Source organism: Hyla sarda, chromosome 6 (assembly GCF_029499605.1).
Source record: "Hyla sarda isolate aHylSar1 chromosome 6, aHylSar1.hap1, whole genome shotgun sequence".
Lineage (NCBI taxonomy): Eukaryota > Metazoa > Chordata > Amphibia > Anura > Hylidae > Hyla > Hyla sarda.
Genome location: NC_079194.1, coordinates 152,395,437 through 152,411,702, shown reverse-complemented (window position 1 = coordinate 152,411,702; position 16,266 = coordinate 152,395,437).

Below are 16,266 nucleotides of genomic sequence, written 5' to 3'. Positions count from 1 at the left end.
TATTAACCCTTTAGCCGCGCGCTCAGTGCTGAGCCGCGCGGCTAAAAGCGAAAGCGAAAGTGGGCTGTTCGGGATAGCCGCGGCGAAATCGCGGCATTCCGAACAGCTTACAGGACAGCTGGAGGGTCCCTACCTGCCTCCTCGCTGTCCGATCGCCAAATGACTGCTCAGTGCCTGAGATCCAGGCATGAGCAGTCATGCGGCAGAATCGTCGATCACTGGTTTCCTATGAGAAACCAGTGATCAATGATGAAGATCAGTGTGTGCAGTGTTATAGGTCCCTATGTGACCTATAACACTGCAAAAAAAAGTGAAAAAAAAAAGTGAATAAAGATCATTTAACTCCTCCCCTATTAAAAGTTTGAATCACCCCTCTTTTCCAATAAAAAAAAAACACAGTGTAAATAAAAATAAACATATATGGTATCACCGCGTGCGGAAATGTCCGAATTATAAAAATATATCATTAATTAAACCACTCGGTCAATGGCGTGCGCGCAAAAAAATTCCAAAGTAAAAAAAATGTGAACTTTTGGTCACTTTTTATATCATTTAAAAATGAATAAAAAGCGATCAATAAGTCCTATCAAAGCAAAAATGGAACCGTTAAAAACTTCAGATCACGGCGCAAAAAATTTGCCCTCATACCGCCCCATACACGGAAAAATAAAAAAGTTATAGGGGTCAGAAGATGACAATTTTACGTATTAATTTTCCTGCATGTAGTTATGATTTTTTCCAGAAGTCCGACAAAATCAAACCTATATAAGTAGGGTATCATTTTAATCGAATGGACCTACAGAATAAAGATAAGGTGTAATTTTTACCGAAAAATTTACTACGTAGAAATGGAAGCCCCCAAAAGTTACAAAACAGCGTTTTTTTTTTTTCAATTTTGTCGCACAATGATTTTTTTTCCGTTTCACCGTAGATTTTTGGGCAAAATGACTGATGTCATTACAAAGTAGAATTGATGGCGCAAAAAATAAGCCATCATATGGATTTTTAGGTGCAAAATTGAAAGAGTTATGATTTTTTAAAGGCAAGGAGCAAAAAACGAAAATGCAAAAACGGAAAAAACCCCGGTCCTTAAGGGTTTAAAATACCATTTTAAAAAACTAATAATAAAAAAGATACAGTAGTGATGGAAAAAATTGTATTTAACAAAATTCATCGTTTTTATAGCAAAATTTTAATAAATTTTTAAACAGGGCACTAAAAATTTAGCTGACAATAATAAAAATGTAGTGTGTGTGTGTTTTTCACTTTTTTTAAAACAGTTTTTAGTTTTGGTGGGTGTGGAGTTTATCGTACATAACTCCACTGTGTTGTTCAGTGATAACTGCAAATACATGCCCATACTTATTATGTGAAAACAGATATGCAATATACTACATAATTACTCTATATACATAATACTGTATATACATGTATGAAACTATTCACTAGTTCTTATAGTTTGCTTTGGATTTATGTACCAGGCAACTAAAAAATATGAAAAAATATCCAGTTAAGCTCAAGGGAACATTATTCCAGATTAATCCACTGCACAATGTTTCTTCACACTGTTTTATCTCAGTCATGCAAAACACTAGATGAAGGAGACTGGAAACTCTTTAAACCTCCAGAAACAAAAGGAAGACCCTGAGCATAATTCTATCCGGTAATCTAATTAACCAAGCAAGTTCTAGTTACAAGTCCCCAGTGGACGAGTTCCTTGTAACACTATCTCATGTTGACAGCATTTGCCGCATCAATTAAATCTCCTAAATGCTTCCATTCAAATGCCAAGCACACAGATTTATAGGCTTGCTCCCAATATCGCTGACTTACAGGAGGCCCTATATACTGCTGAGTGGATACAGATATGTGGGAACAAGTCCTGGTCTATTCTTTCTGGTCAGTGCATGGATGCATCAGATTTAAAAGGCTTGTCTACGATTCTGCAAATAAAGCTTAAAGGGGTACTCCACTGGAAAACATCAACTGGTGCTAGAAAGTTAAACAGTTTTGTAAACTACTTCTTTTTAAAAATCTTAATCCTTCCAGTACTTATCAGCTGCTCTACACTCCACAGGAAGTTCTTTTCTTTTTGAATTTCCTTTCTGTCTGACAACAGTGCTCTCTGCTGACACCTCTGCCCATGTCAGGAACTGTCCAGAGTAGGAGAAAATCCCCATAGCAAACCTCTCCTGCTCCGGACAGTTCCTGGCATGGACAGAGGTGTCAGCAGAGAGCACTGTGGTCAGACAGAAAGGAAATTCAAAAAGAAAAGAACTTCCTGTGGAGCATACAGCAGCTGATAAGTACTGGAAGGATTAAGTTTTTCAAAAATAAGTAATTTACAATAAGACAGACAGAAACACTTTTTTAACATCTAACACTTACAACTAGGACAACCTGCTATGACAGCACCTTCTGTACGAAGCACACAGGTCTCCGGAGCATAGGCCACTCAGTCTAAGGGGAAAATAAAGCAAACTTCCAATTTGGCAGCTCACAGACGTTTGTTAGGTGAATTTAGCACAATATTTATTAAAGTCTGTGCGCCTTTTTAATAAATTTGGTGCACAACAGCAAAAAACTGTGCAAAATAAAACCACACAAAAAAGGACTTTGAACAAAACAAACTATGATAAATTTCCCTCGCAGTGCTGCAATCTTGACTATGCAGTGGGTGAGATTTATTAATTTTGTGCAAAATTTATCAAAGTCAAAAACACTGCAAAAAAAAAAAAAAAAAAAGAAGGATGTGAAGTGGCTGAGATTTGGTCTAAAGACAGACTATTCAATCTAACTTCTCTGATGGACTTCCCTGATACACTGACATTAAGCCTCCTGGAACAGGATACTGCAGGAGGTTGTAGAACAGAAAGTAAACAAAATGTAAATATACTTACTGGCCATTTTATTAAGTACACCTGTTCAATTGCTAATCAGCCAATAACATGTCAGAACCTCAATGCATTTAGGCATGTAGGTCATGGCAACTTGCTAAAGTTCAAATCTAGCACCAGAATGTGAAAAAAATGGGATTTAAGTGACTTTGAACCTGGAATGGTTGTTGGTGCCAGAGGGGCTGATCTGAATATTTGAGAAATTGCTGATCTACTGGGATTTTACATAGAACCATCTCTACAATTTACAGTGAATGGCAGTTGTGTGGATGAAAATGCTTTGTTGATATCTGAGGAGAATAGGCAGACTGGTTCAAAATGACAGAAAGGCAACAGTAACTGAAATAACCAATTGTTACAACCAAGGTATGCAGAATAATATCTCTGAACACACAACATGCCCATTTCTACTGCTTTTAGTGACGAACAGGAAACTGAGGCTACAATTTTCACAGGCTCTCCAAAATTTTACAATGGGAGACTGGAAGAATGTTTCCTGGTCTGATAAATCTCAGTTCCAGCTGCAACATTCAGATGGCATGGTCAGATTTTGGCGTAAAACCACAAAAATATGGATGCATCCCGCCTTGTATTAATGGTTCAGGCTGCTGCTAGTGGCGTGATGGGTGTGGGGGGACATTTTCTTGGCACTCTTCTGATGGTTACTTTCAGCCGGATAAAGCTCACATTATCTCAAACTGGTTTTGTGAACATGAAAAGGAGTTCACTGTACTCCAATGGCCTCCACAGTCACCTGAGAAATCCACGTGATGCCATCATATCTACATGAGCCAAAATCTCTAGGAAAATGTTTTAAGCACCTTGTAGAAAGTATACCTCAAAGAATTAAGGCAGTTCTGATTGCAAAAGGGGGCCCAACCTGGTACTAGCAAAGTGTACCTAATAAAGTGGGTCCCAGCGGCCAGACCCTCTGCGATCAGACATTGTATCCCCTATGCTTTCAGACATTTTGGGGGGAATTCATCAAGCTGTTCTTACATACACGACTTACGTACACTGTTTTCCATGGTGTAAGTATTTCTTATGTGTGACACATTTATCATTTGGATGATAAATTTGGCATACATAAGCAAAAATACTTTTTTAGCATACATAAGCAAGAACACTTTTTTTTTTTTTTTTTTAGCATATATAAGGAAAAACCAAGTAATGACTTCAGAACACCACTTTGTAACACCACCTCTTCTCCTCTGTGACTTTTCTGCTCTAAAGCCGCATTTGTGACAAAAATGTGCAATATATATGTATTTATTTCATTTTTTTACCACTTTTTTCCCCTAAATGTACTAACTTATTTTTTCTTTTTCTCATTTCAGCTCCGTGTATGCAAAGGACTACTTCGGACTACAGTGACCAGCAGTTTTTTGTTTTGTTTAATATTAATAAAATGGTTAACGAGGGCTTGTGGGGGAGTATATTTTGGAATAAAAATGTTTTAAACGTGTGTTTTTTTAATATATTTTTTTAGTTTTCTTGACAGGTTTAGTAATGGATAACTGTTAAATAGATAGAATCCATTACTAAGCCGGGCTTAGCGTTAGCCACAAAACAGCTAGCACTAACCCCCAATTATTACCCCCGTACCGACTGCCACAGGGGTGCATTTGTGACAAAAATGTGCAATATATATACGTATTTATTTAATTTTTTACCACTTTTTTCCCCTAAATGTACTAACCTATTTTTTGTACGTTTTTCTTTTTCTTATTTCAGTTCCGTGTATGCAAAGGACTACTTTGGACTACGGTGACCAGCATTTTTTTTTGTTTAATGTTAATAAAATGGGGGAGTATTTTTTGGAATAAAGATGTTTTAAACGTGTTTTTTTTTAGTTTTCTTGACAGGCTTAGTAGTGGATAACTGTCTAATAGATAGAATCCATTACTAAGCCATTACTAATAGATAGAATCCATTACAGGGGTGAAGGGAAGAGCCGGTACCAACAGCCCCGGAGTGTCAAAAATGGCACTCCTGGGCCTAGGCGGTAACAGGCTGGCATAATTTAGGCTGGGGAGGGCCAGTAACAATGGTCCTCGCCCACCTTGGTAACATCAGGCTGTTGTTGCTTGGTTGGGATCGTGCTGAGAATGAAAATACGGGGAACCACTCAAATTTTTTGCATAAATAATTAAATAATTATTAATTAATAACGCATAGCGTTTCCCATATTTTTATTATCAGCACAATACCAACCATGCAGCAACAGCCTAAGGATACCAGGGTGGGCGAGGACCATTGTTTCTGGTCCTCCCCAGCCTAAATAACGCCAGCCTGTTACCACTTAGGCCCAGGTGCGCCATGGGCGTTGGGTACTGGGGTAATAGCTGGAAGTTAGCACTAGTTGTTTTTATGGATAATGCTAAGCCCGGCTTAGTAATGCATTCCCACACAAATATTTGTGGGCTCAACCAATGAATAAACAAAAGAGGAGTGCTACCAATGCTTTGTAATAAGCACAATAAATACTATAAAGAGCAAAAGCACACAAAGGTGCACACCAAAGGATAAATAACGTATCATGCTTCAGCCAACTCCAGGCTGTGTCATTCAGGCAATATGGGATTTACTGATACCGCTGCTGGGCCTGGGTCTGGGAATAAAAATTTTGTCATGGTAGGTAGCACTAGCTATCCAAAATCTTTGGTTTAAATTTCAAAAATTCTTGTGTTTTTTCTTGGGGATTGTGAAGCCCTGGGGTCTCCTCATGCTTCAGCCAATTCCAGGCTGTGTCATTCAGGCAATATAAAGTTTACTGATACCGATGCTGGGCCTGGGTCTGAGAATAAAAATGTTGTTATGGTAGGTAGCACCAGCTATCCAAAATCTTCATTTCAAATTTCAAAAATTCTTGTGTTTTTTCTTGGGGATTGTGAAGCCCTGGGGTCTCCTCATGCGTCAGCCAACTCCAGGCTCTGTCATTCAGGCAATATATGGTTTACTGATACCACTGCTGTGCCTGGGTCTGGGAATAAAAATTTTGTTACGGTAGGGAGCACTAGCTATCCAAAATCTTTGGTTTAAATTTCTGAATTCATCTTTTCATCTTAGGGATTGTGAAGGCCTAGTGTCTACTCCTGGCTGCGTCATTCAGTCACTATATGGTCTCCTCATGCTGCCAACACCTTCATGCTGTGTCATTCAGCCACTATATGGTCTCCTCATGCTGCCAACACCTCCACGCTGTATCATTCAGCCATTATATGGTCTCCTCATACTGCCAACACCTCCACGTTGTGTCATTCAGCCACTATATGGTCTCCTCGTGCTACCAAAACCTCCACGCTGTGTCATTCAGCCACTATATGGTCTCCTCATGCTTCAGCCTCATCCAAGCTGTGTCATTCAGCCACTATATGGTCTCCTCATGCTTCCAACACCTCCACGCTGTGTCATTCAGCCACTATATGGTCTCCTCATGCTGCCAACACCTCCACGCTGTGTCATTCAGCCACTTTATGGTCTCCTCATGCTGCCAATACCTTCACGCTGTGTCATTCAGCCACTATATGGTCTCCTCATGCTGCCAACACCTCCACGCTGTGTCATTCAGCCACTATATGGTCTCCTCATGCTGCCAAAACCTCCACGGTTCTAAAAGTGATTCTAAAAGCGATGCCGGTAATCTGCATGTTATTCTGAATAACAGTATTATTTCACTACCCCACATTCCATATGCGTTTTAGAACACAGCAAAGTGTTCTATAGCCCTATTGAGGCTCTCTGTAGGCCAGAAATAGCCGTTTTTAATATAGTTTTGCCGCAAATAAATTTTAATCAAATTTTTTAAAAGTTCACTCATCTCTATTTATGACCATAATTCATAATTGATTTATTTCCGCACGGCAAGTGGAGGCACTGCTGAGATATGATTGAGAGATGACAGATTATTGATTTAACGCTAATTTTGTTTGGAAAAGTTTGTCTGTGTTAAACTAACTCTGTGTAATTCCATGCTAAGCATTGCATTCCATTGTGTTAGCAGTGGCAGGGTGTGGTTAAGCCATGTGTAGTTTGGTTATTGTAAACTGTTCTAATGAGTACGCCATCTAGTGGTTGTTAAGGTAACAGTGAGTCCAAAATTGTCATGTATGTCTTTGTTGGCATCAGAATGCCTAAAGCCAGATCACGTATACAAACCCGTAGAAGGGAGTAGTCTATACATAGTCAATATCAATGTCTGGTATTGAAGGGGTTAAACCCATACCAGTACCACAGATGAGTTTGTTGCTATAAAGTGTTAATACACGAATGCAACTAGAGCATGACAAGTAAATCAACTGCAGGAAGTTGTTTTGTCTATGCTAAACCAAATAGATTTTTTATATTGCCGGAAATTAATTGCAAAATTGTCCTAAGTTATTCAAGATGACATAGGGAACAGATTTCCCTATGTCATCATTTGCATATATCATTGTGCTTGTTACTCATTTATGTTTATAACCTTATAACCAATAAATCTGCATACTTTTATAATACCTGTGTATTATTGTATATTGCAAAACCACATCCTTAAGTGTTAATGTCATCCTGTTAAAAAAGAACTTGTTGATATCTGAGGAAATAGTCGGACTCAGATGTGAATTGCATTTATTGGCTTTGTCTACAATTCACCAGGTCATAATTTTTATATTTTTAATAATTTAAAATTTTTCATAATTAATAATTTTTATGACCATAATTCATCATTCATAATTGATTTATTACCACACGACACCGTACATAAGGGTCATGTGGGCGGGCGTACATAAGGGTCCTGCCGGCGGCCGTGCATAAGGGTCCTGGGGGCGTCCGAGCATATGGGTGAGCGGGCAGTCACTGCAGAAGGAGAGAGGCAGGGCTTCCTGTTGGCGCCGTACATGCCCTGCATCTCCTCCACTCACTCCATGCAGCCGAAAGGCAGGGGTGGAATAGTCACTCAGGTCCCACCCCAGGTCCTCCTCATGTTGACTCTGCTGCTGCCGGACAGACAGGCCTGTTAGCAGCGGCTGTCATACTGATTAATTAACATGATGGCGGTGTCGGCCATCATGTGATTGTGGCAAGGGGGGCCCAGTAGCCATGGCAACCGTTGTGACCTCTATAGCTACGCCACTGGATGCCTCTGTAGTAGGTCATTTTTTCCTCCATCTCAGTGGGTGTAAAAAAGGCCCCTATTTTGTGGCGGTAGCGAGGGTCCAATAACGTGGAGATCCAGAAGTCCTCCTGCTGCTGAATGGTGACAGTTCGGCTATCACTTTGCAAGCAGGTGAGCATGCATCGTGCCATTTGTGACCGTGAGATGTAAGCGCCACGTCTCCAGTGCCCTGACCAGCCATCGTTTCCAACACGCGTTGTAAGAAATGAAGCAGTGGAATGACAATGTTTTCTTGTAATCCTGGCGACTTACTAATAATGTGGCTTCCTAAAAGGGCCTGAGCAAACGGCAGGTGTCACGTATGAGCTGCCCCTGGTTCACATTGAAGCTACACAGGGGAGTACCCCTATCCGCTTGAATCATCAAGAAATCAGTGATAGCTTTTCTCTGTTCGTACAGTCGGTCCAACATATGGAGGGTGTGATTCCAACGTGTGGCAACGTCACAAATCAGACTATGTTAGGGGATACCATTCTGATGCTGCAGCTCAAGAAGGGTGTGCTTTGTGGTGTACGAGTGGCTGAAGTGCATGCAAAGTTTTCTTCCCATTGTTAGGATGTCTTGCAAATGGGGGGAAAACTTCAGGAACTGCTTCACAACCAGATTAAACATGTGTGCCATGCAGGGCGCATGGCTCAGCCTTCGCAGCACATGCAAGATGTTCTTCCCATTGTCAGTCACCATGGTTCCCATTTCCAGTATTTGTGGAGTAAGCCATGCTCCGATTTCTTTAGGATGCCTCTGTAGTAGGTCATTTTGTCCTCCCTCTCAGTGTGTGTAAAAAAGGCCCCTATTTTGTGGCGGTAGCGAGGGTCCAATAAGGTGGAGATCCAGAAGTCATCCCACTGCCGAATGGTGACAGTTCTGCTATCACTATGCAAGCAGGTGAGCATGCATCGTGCCATTTGTGCAAGTGACTCGGAGGGACTCCCTGCCTCCATCTCCACTGCATACTGCCACGGTGTGTCTGGGTACTCTGTCTCGCCTTCCTCATAACCCTCTAGCTCCTCTGGCTGCTCCTGCTCCTCCTGCTCCTGTGAGATTACTAGAAAAAAAATACCTAAACTGTGTTCCACTGTGCCCCTCCCCCTCCTCCAGTTCAGCCCCCACAGGGCTCCTGTGGCCGTGAGATGTAGGTGCCACGTCTCCAGTGCCCTGATCAGCCATCGTTTCAGACACGTGTTGTAAGAAATGAAGCAGTGGAAAGACGTTGTCATCTTGTAATCCTGGCGACTTACTAATAATGTGGCTTCCTCAAAGGGCCTGAGCAAACGGCAGGTGTCACGTATGAGCTGCCACTGGTTGACATAGAAGTTACACAGGGGAGTCCCCCTATCCGCTTGGATCATCAAGAAATCGGTGATGGCTTTTCTCTGTTCGTACAGTCGGTCCAACATATGGAGGGTGGAATTCCAACGTGTGGCAACGTCCCAATCTGGGCAGTGGAGGCAGTGGAAGCTGAGGACACGGTGGAGGATGAGGAGGCGGAGTCGCACACTGTCACAGGACCAACGGGCTGAGACCATGGAGGAGGAAGCGGCGTGAGCTGTCCAAGTTGGGGTTGTGGCTGTGCAGGAACCACATTCACCTAGTGAGCCGTAAAGGACATGTATTGTCACTGACCGTAGTTACAGCTCCAGACATTGGCGCTGCCGTGCACTTTGGTACACACCAACAGGCTCAATACTGGTACCACCTTCTCTTCCACAAAATTGTGCAGGGCTCGTACTGCCTTCTTCGCAAAGAAATTACGGCTTGGGACTCTCCACCTCGGCTCGGCGCCAGCCATCAGTTCTCTGAAAGGTGCACTTGAATAGGGAGGGACTGCAGCACCAGCAACTTCGGAGCCCATTCAGTTTCCCCGCCGTTGGATGAGTAGGCACATACTGTTGTCTGTTGCGGTATGCACTTATGAGGGCAGAAAAATGCATTACAGTACCCTTAAAAAAACATATTTTTGTAAAACACCAGCAGTACACAACAGGGCTGCAGCCAAAAAAAAAAACCTGTGTACTAAACACAAAATGCACTCTGTCAAAGACTATAAGGATTGGACTGCTGGGTATTATACTGTCTACAGACTAGTATAACCAGCAGAAGATTTTTGGTGCAACAAAGACACTGAATTGGGCTGAAAAATTATTCATGCCTCCTCTGCTAAGGTTCATGAAGTTGAGGCAGCTTGTTGAAATGTATGAGGCAACACACAGCTATCTGCCCCTCTCTGTAATACTATGCCCAAGAAAGTGACTGGGAGGTTAATGCCTGCAGCTGCAGTAAAAATCCTTTTCAGTGAAAAAAAACAATGCTCTCCGTCCAAGAGAACGCTGATATGACTAGGAGGATGTTAAATGTTGCTGGATTGTGCTTTTCTCTGCTTTAACACACACACACAGGCTATGCATTAGATTCGCTCATCTCTAGCTGTAACCATCTTGGTTCTATGCACCATATCTGGTGGTCGTGCCCATTGATTAGAATTTTTTGGACATCTTTGATCTCTCTTCTGCGAGAGGTTACTGGCTTTCCATTACCTTTACACCCAACATTCTGTCTCCTTAGCTGTAAACCACCCTGTATGCCTCATAAGCTATTCCGTTTAGCTCAATTTATCCTAATGGCTGCTAGAATTCACGTGGCAGGGAGTTGGAAATCATCTGTGCTATCAATGGATAGGGTTATTGATCTTATAAACTCTATCATGCTCTTGGAAAATCTCAATGCAATGAGGGACGATGTAGTCTTATGTTTTGAACGTCTATGGTCCCCTTGGTTGTCCTCATCCTACTGCCCTGACATTTGATATACTTTGTCTTTGCATTAGATCTCTATGTACTGACAGCTTTGTTCTGAATTTTATTTGACTTGTCATTTTATGCCCACAATTTATTTATTTTTATATTGTTCCAATTGGGTTGCCTCCCAGCTTCAGTGCATAAAGAGGGAAACACATCATCATGTAGCAATTTTGCATATCCAGTGGCCTTGAGGTTTCCATTGATGAAGAATAGCCCCACTATCTTTGTACCCCATATACCACACCATACCATCATTTTTTGTGCTCCACCAGTCTTGGAGGGATCTATCCAATGTGGATTAGTGTCAGACCAATAGCGGTGGTTTTGTTTGTTAACTTCACCATTCACATAAAAGTTTGCCTCATCACTGAACAAAATCTTCTGCGTAAACTGAGAGTCCAATTTTAGTTTTGCCCATTCTGCAGCACCTGAAACTACTGGAAGCCTGTGCTAGCATTTCTCCTGCGGCGTTGCTATCAGTGTGTGAAGAGTGGGAGAAGAGGGTTGCATTGACAATCCAACACAATGGGCAGCACATTGAACATATTTTATAAGTGGTCAGAAACTTGTAAATAACTTGTAAATGAAAGAATAAAGTTACGTTAAAACGAAGCACATCATTGTTTTTCTTGTGAAATTCCCAATAAGTTTCATGTGTCACATGACCTTCTTCCTATTGAAAAAACAAAAGTTGGATTCAAAATGGCCGACGTCAAAATAGCCGCCATGGTCACCACCCATCTTGAAAAGTTTTCCCCCCTCACATATACTAATGTGCCACTAACAGGAAGTTAATATCACCAACCATTCCCATTTTATTAAGGTGTATCCATATAAATGGCCCACCCTGTATATCAACTGGCTCCAGAAAGTTAAACAGATTTGTAAATTACTTCTATTAAAAAATCTTAATCCTTCCAGTAATTATCAGCTGCTGAAGTTGAGTTGTTCTTTTCTGTCTGACAACATTGCTCTCTGCTGACATCTCTAGTTGTCTCAGGAACTTCTACTCTGGACAGTTCCCGAGACAGGTGTCATCAGAGAACAACTCCACTTCAGCAACTCATTAGTACTGTAAGGATTAAAAAAAATTTATAGAAGTAATTTACAAATCTGTTTAACTTTCTGGAGCCAGTTGATATATATAACTGGCTCCAGAAAGTTAAACAGATTTGTAAATTACTTCTATAAAATTTTTAGGGTGAATTTGTTGCAAAAAAGTTGCATGTGTGACTTTGATGCAACTTTTAGTGGTACGCAAGCTGGTGCAATTTCTCACAATCAAACTGTTTAACATGAGATCTGCTGTTTACTTTGCAGTGGTCAGGGATTTACTAACTGTGCCTTTTGTTAAAAAGTCGCACAAAAAGTCGCAAATGGCTTAAAAAGTCGCAAATGTACACAAAAAAAACCTGTATCTATCACCTGCTGCCTGCATATACCACCCGCTGTTGTAAGACTACAACTCCCAGCATTCCCTTACCGTAAGGACATGCTGGGAGTTGTAGTCTTGCACTAACTAGCTGGCGGGTGTTAAAAGCGGCTGGGCAGTGGGTGGTATATACTGGCGGCAGATGGTATATGTGGGGGGAAAAATGAAACTACTGTGCCGTAGTTTCATATTTCTGTAAGCTGGCCAGGGAGTGGAGCGCTTGTCTTCTGCAACTACAACTCCCTGCATGTTCTTACTTTAAGGGCATGCTGGGAGTTGTAGTCATGCGGCACAGGCGGATGGGAGATGTGCAAGTGGGTGACAAGGTTCCCTGGCTTGCCTGTCACCCACACATCTCCCACCAGCCCGCGCCACACAACTACAACTCTTAGCATGCCTCTAAAGTGAGGACATGCTGGGAGTTGTAGTCATGCGGCGCAGGTGGGTGGGAGATAAGCGGGCTTCCATGGCTGTTCCTAAACTACAAGTACCATCGGTGCCTCCAGCTGTTGCTAAACTACAACTCCCATGATGGGAGTTGTAGTTTAGGATCAGAGTGCCTCCAGCTGTTGCTAAATTACAACTCCCATGATGGGAGTTGTAGTTTAGGAACAGGATGCCTCCAGCTGTTGCTAAACTGGAGGCTACAGTTTAGCAACAACTGGAGGCACCATAAATGTATTTACATATTGTTTGTGTTTTTTTTTCTCATTTCAGATTAATAAAATGGTTAACAAGGGCTTGTGGGGGGGAGTGTTTTTTGGAATAATTTTTTTTAAACGTGTGGTGTTTTTTAAATTTTTTTATTTGCTTAACAGGGTTAGTAGTGGAAGCTGTCTTATAGACGGGGTCCATTACTAAGCCAGTGCTTAGCGTTAGCCACAAAAACAGCTAGCGCTAACCCCCAATTATTACCTTGGTACCCACCACCACAGGGGTGCAGGTAAAAGCCGGTAACAACAGGCCTGGAGCGTCAAAAATGGCACTCCTGGGCCTAGTCAATAACAGGCAGGTGTTACTTAGGATGGGGAGGGCCAGTAGCCATGGTCCTAGCCCACCCTGGTAACATCAGGCTGTTGCTGAATAATAATTTTTATTATTATTTATTTAGGAAAAAAATGTGTGTGGTTCCCTGTATTTTCATTTTCAGCCAGATACCAACCAAGCAGCAACAGCCTGACGTTACCAGGGTGGGTGAAGACCATTGTTACTGGCTCTCACCAGCCTAAATAACACCAGCCTGTTACCGCCTAGGCCAAGAAGAGCCATTTTTGACACTCCGGGCCTGTTTATACCAGCTCTTCCCGGCACCCCTGTGGCTGTGGGTACTGGGGTAATAATTGGGGGTTAGCGCTAGCTGTTTTTGTGGCCAACACTAAGCCCGGCTTAGTAATGGTTTCCGTCTATAGGACAGCTTCCACTACGAAGCCTGCTAAGCAAAAAAATATATAAAAACACCACAAGTTTAAAAAAATTTTATTCCAAAAAGCACTCCCCTACAAGCCCTTGTTAACCAGTTTATTAACATTAAACAAAAAAAAATGCTGTCACCGTAGTCTGAAGGAACTGAAATGAGAAAAAAAAAACATGCAAAAAATGGGTTCATTTATGAGTACATTTAGACGAAAAAGGTGGTAAAAAAAAAATGAAATAAATACATATATATCGCACATTTTTCTCACAAATGTGGCTTTAGAGCAGAAAAGTCCCAATGGAGAGGTGGTGGTGTTACAAAGTGGTGTTCTGAAGTCATTTATTGGTTTTTGCTTATGTATGCTAAAAAATTGGTGCTCTAAAATGATTTATTGTTTTTGCTTATGTGAGCCAAATTTATCAACCCCCCTGTGATAGTATAATAAATGTGTCACACATAAGAAACACTTACAACATGGAAAACAGTGGTGGGGAGAATAATCAAAAACTGTGCAGAGAAAGACCTGTGAAAATTGAAAAAATCTGATTGGTTTCCATGGGCAACTGCTCCACTCTTCCTCTACATAGGTTTTGATAAATTTTTCCCAGTGTACATAAGCACAGCTTGATAAGTTTTCCCCCTGGGGAAAGAAGCAGGGAATCTGGTACAGTGGTACCATGTCTTGTCTCGTGCTCCATAACAGCAAGCCAGCCCTGCCTGCAAATAGCTTAAACGTGCCAACAAATGTTCCAAAAACTGTCTTGGCCCAAAACAAGTTCTGTGCAGTTAATTTTGATGTGAAGAGCACAATACAATGCTTTTAATATTTGAGAAATGATCCAGTTCGGCCCCTTCTTTGTAAGCACCTGCTTTAACCATCAGCAACTCACATTGTCTAAGGCATTTTCAGCATCAATCGACAATATGACTAGGAGGGATGCAAATGAGAACTTGGGATCTCGTCCAAAACAGCCATCACCTTTTGTATATGAATCAATGCCGACTGGCCCAGTACAAAATCGACTTGATAAAAAGAAATTAACTATGGTAATAAAATGGCCAGTCAGTCTGCCAAAATCTTAGACACCAATTTCAGGTCCACATTCAGTAGTGAAATGGATTGTGCTGGATATACACAATGAGGTTTTAAATCACCACAGTTGCACAAGAAATAAAGATTTATTCAATAAAAAAAAGGAAAATGGACAATGAGTTTCGGTGCTCGTTCATGCCTTCCTCAGGTTTAACAGTGAACCCTACCACAAGATGTTCGTAGACAAATACAGCAGGACTACAATGCAGATCCTGTACTGTGACTGACAGCAGTGGCGACCTTGTGCATACCCAGCACTAGTACTAGACCCTAATTTTCTTCCTATCTCGCTACTTCCATTACTGATCCTCACCCCACAAGATCCTCGTGCTGCATACTGTGGAGGCAATTCACAATGTATACACTTGGGATGTTAGTTACTATTATACAGCTCAATTAAATAAGGGTAGAAAAGCACCAGTGGTGTGGTGGAGGGTTAATACCTTTTTACAGTACTACACTAGGGAGCGCCCCAGCGTTTTTCTTTTTTCGTTTTTCAATAGTGAAATGCGACTGCAGAGAAGGGTGGGTAACACTATTGAACCAGTCTAAATTTGAAGTGGTTTGACATAAAAATCTGCTTTTGAGGCTCCATTGGTAAGGAATCTTGGCTTAGTGGGAAAGGAGTTAAACTTCACTGGATCGGGGGCATCTTGGTCGTCATCACTACCAAGACGCTAACCGGCATCTTCGGCAGTATGATGGAGAGCAGGCATGATCGCTACAACTCTAATACAAAGATGGACTAGTTCATATACTAACAAGGTGCATCTTTGTATTAGAGAGGAAACTGCTCCATATATATATAGCTAATGAATCATATTTAGACAATTAAATGGGTTGAAGAGAGGAAAAGGATGGGCTATGGGTTTAGTTCTCTACCCCTATAATGGTACGTCCAATATAGCACAACCCGAAGGGACACTCAAGCATTTATATAATGTATTTTGTATTACAACAGAGATATTGATTGATAATTTGTTTTATTGCATGTCAAATAACCTTGCTCCTGGTGGGAGATTTCAGTCTGACCTTGAAGGGGTTCAGATAGCATCAGGTATAACATGGATCACACCGCTGTTTGGTGGGGTGCGAGACTCATCATTTCTGGCACTGGGTTATGTTCTAGCAGCATTCCACAGTCGCCAGATGTGATGTGTTTATCGTCACTTCTGGCATCTAGTGATGTGGAATTGTGCTCCACTGCGGCCAGACGTGACATGTCCAAACACCATTGATAAGTTAACTGTATTTACACTGATCTATTTATTATTTTGTTATGCTTGAGGATGGAGGCTCCTTAGCCGAAAACCTTTCAAAACCTGCTGCATACCTGCATTACTCTAAGGCTGTTTATTACTGTCTGTATTAAAAAAAACTTTCTATGAAAAAAGGATAACTTATGGAAGGAATTGATTATGTGGAAGTATCTCTGGTCCCCCAATCAGAGTGAGTCATTTTGGATATTGATTTATTT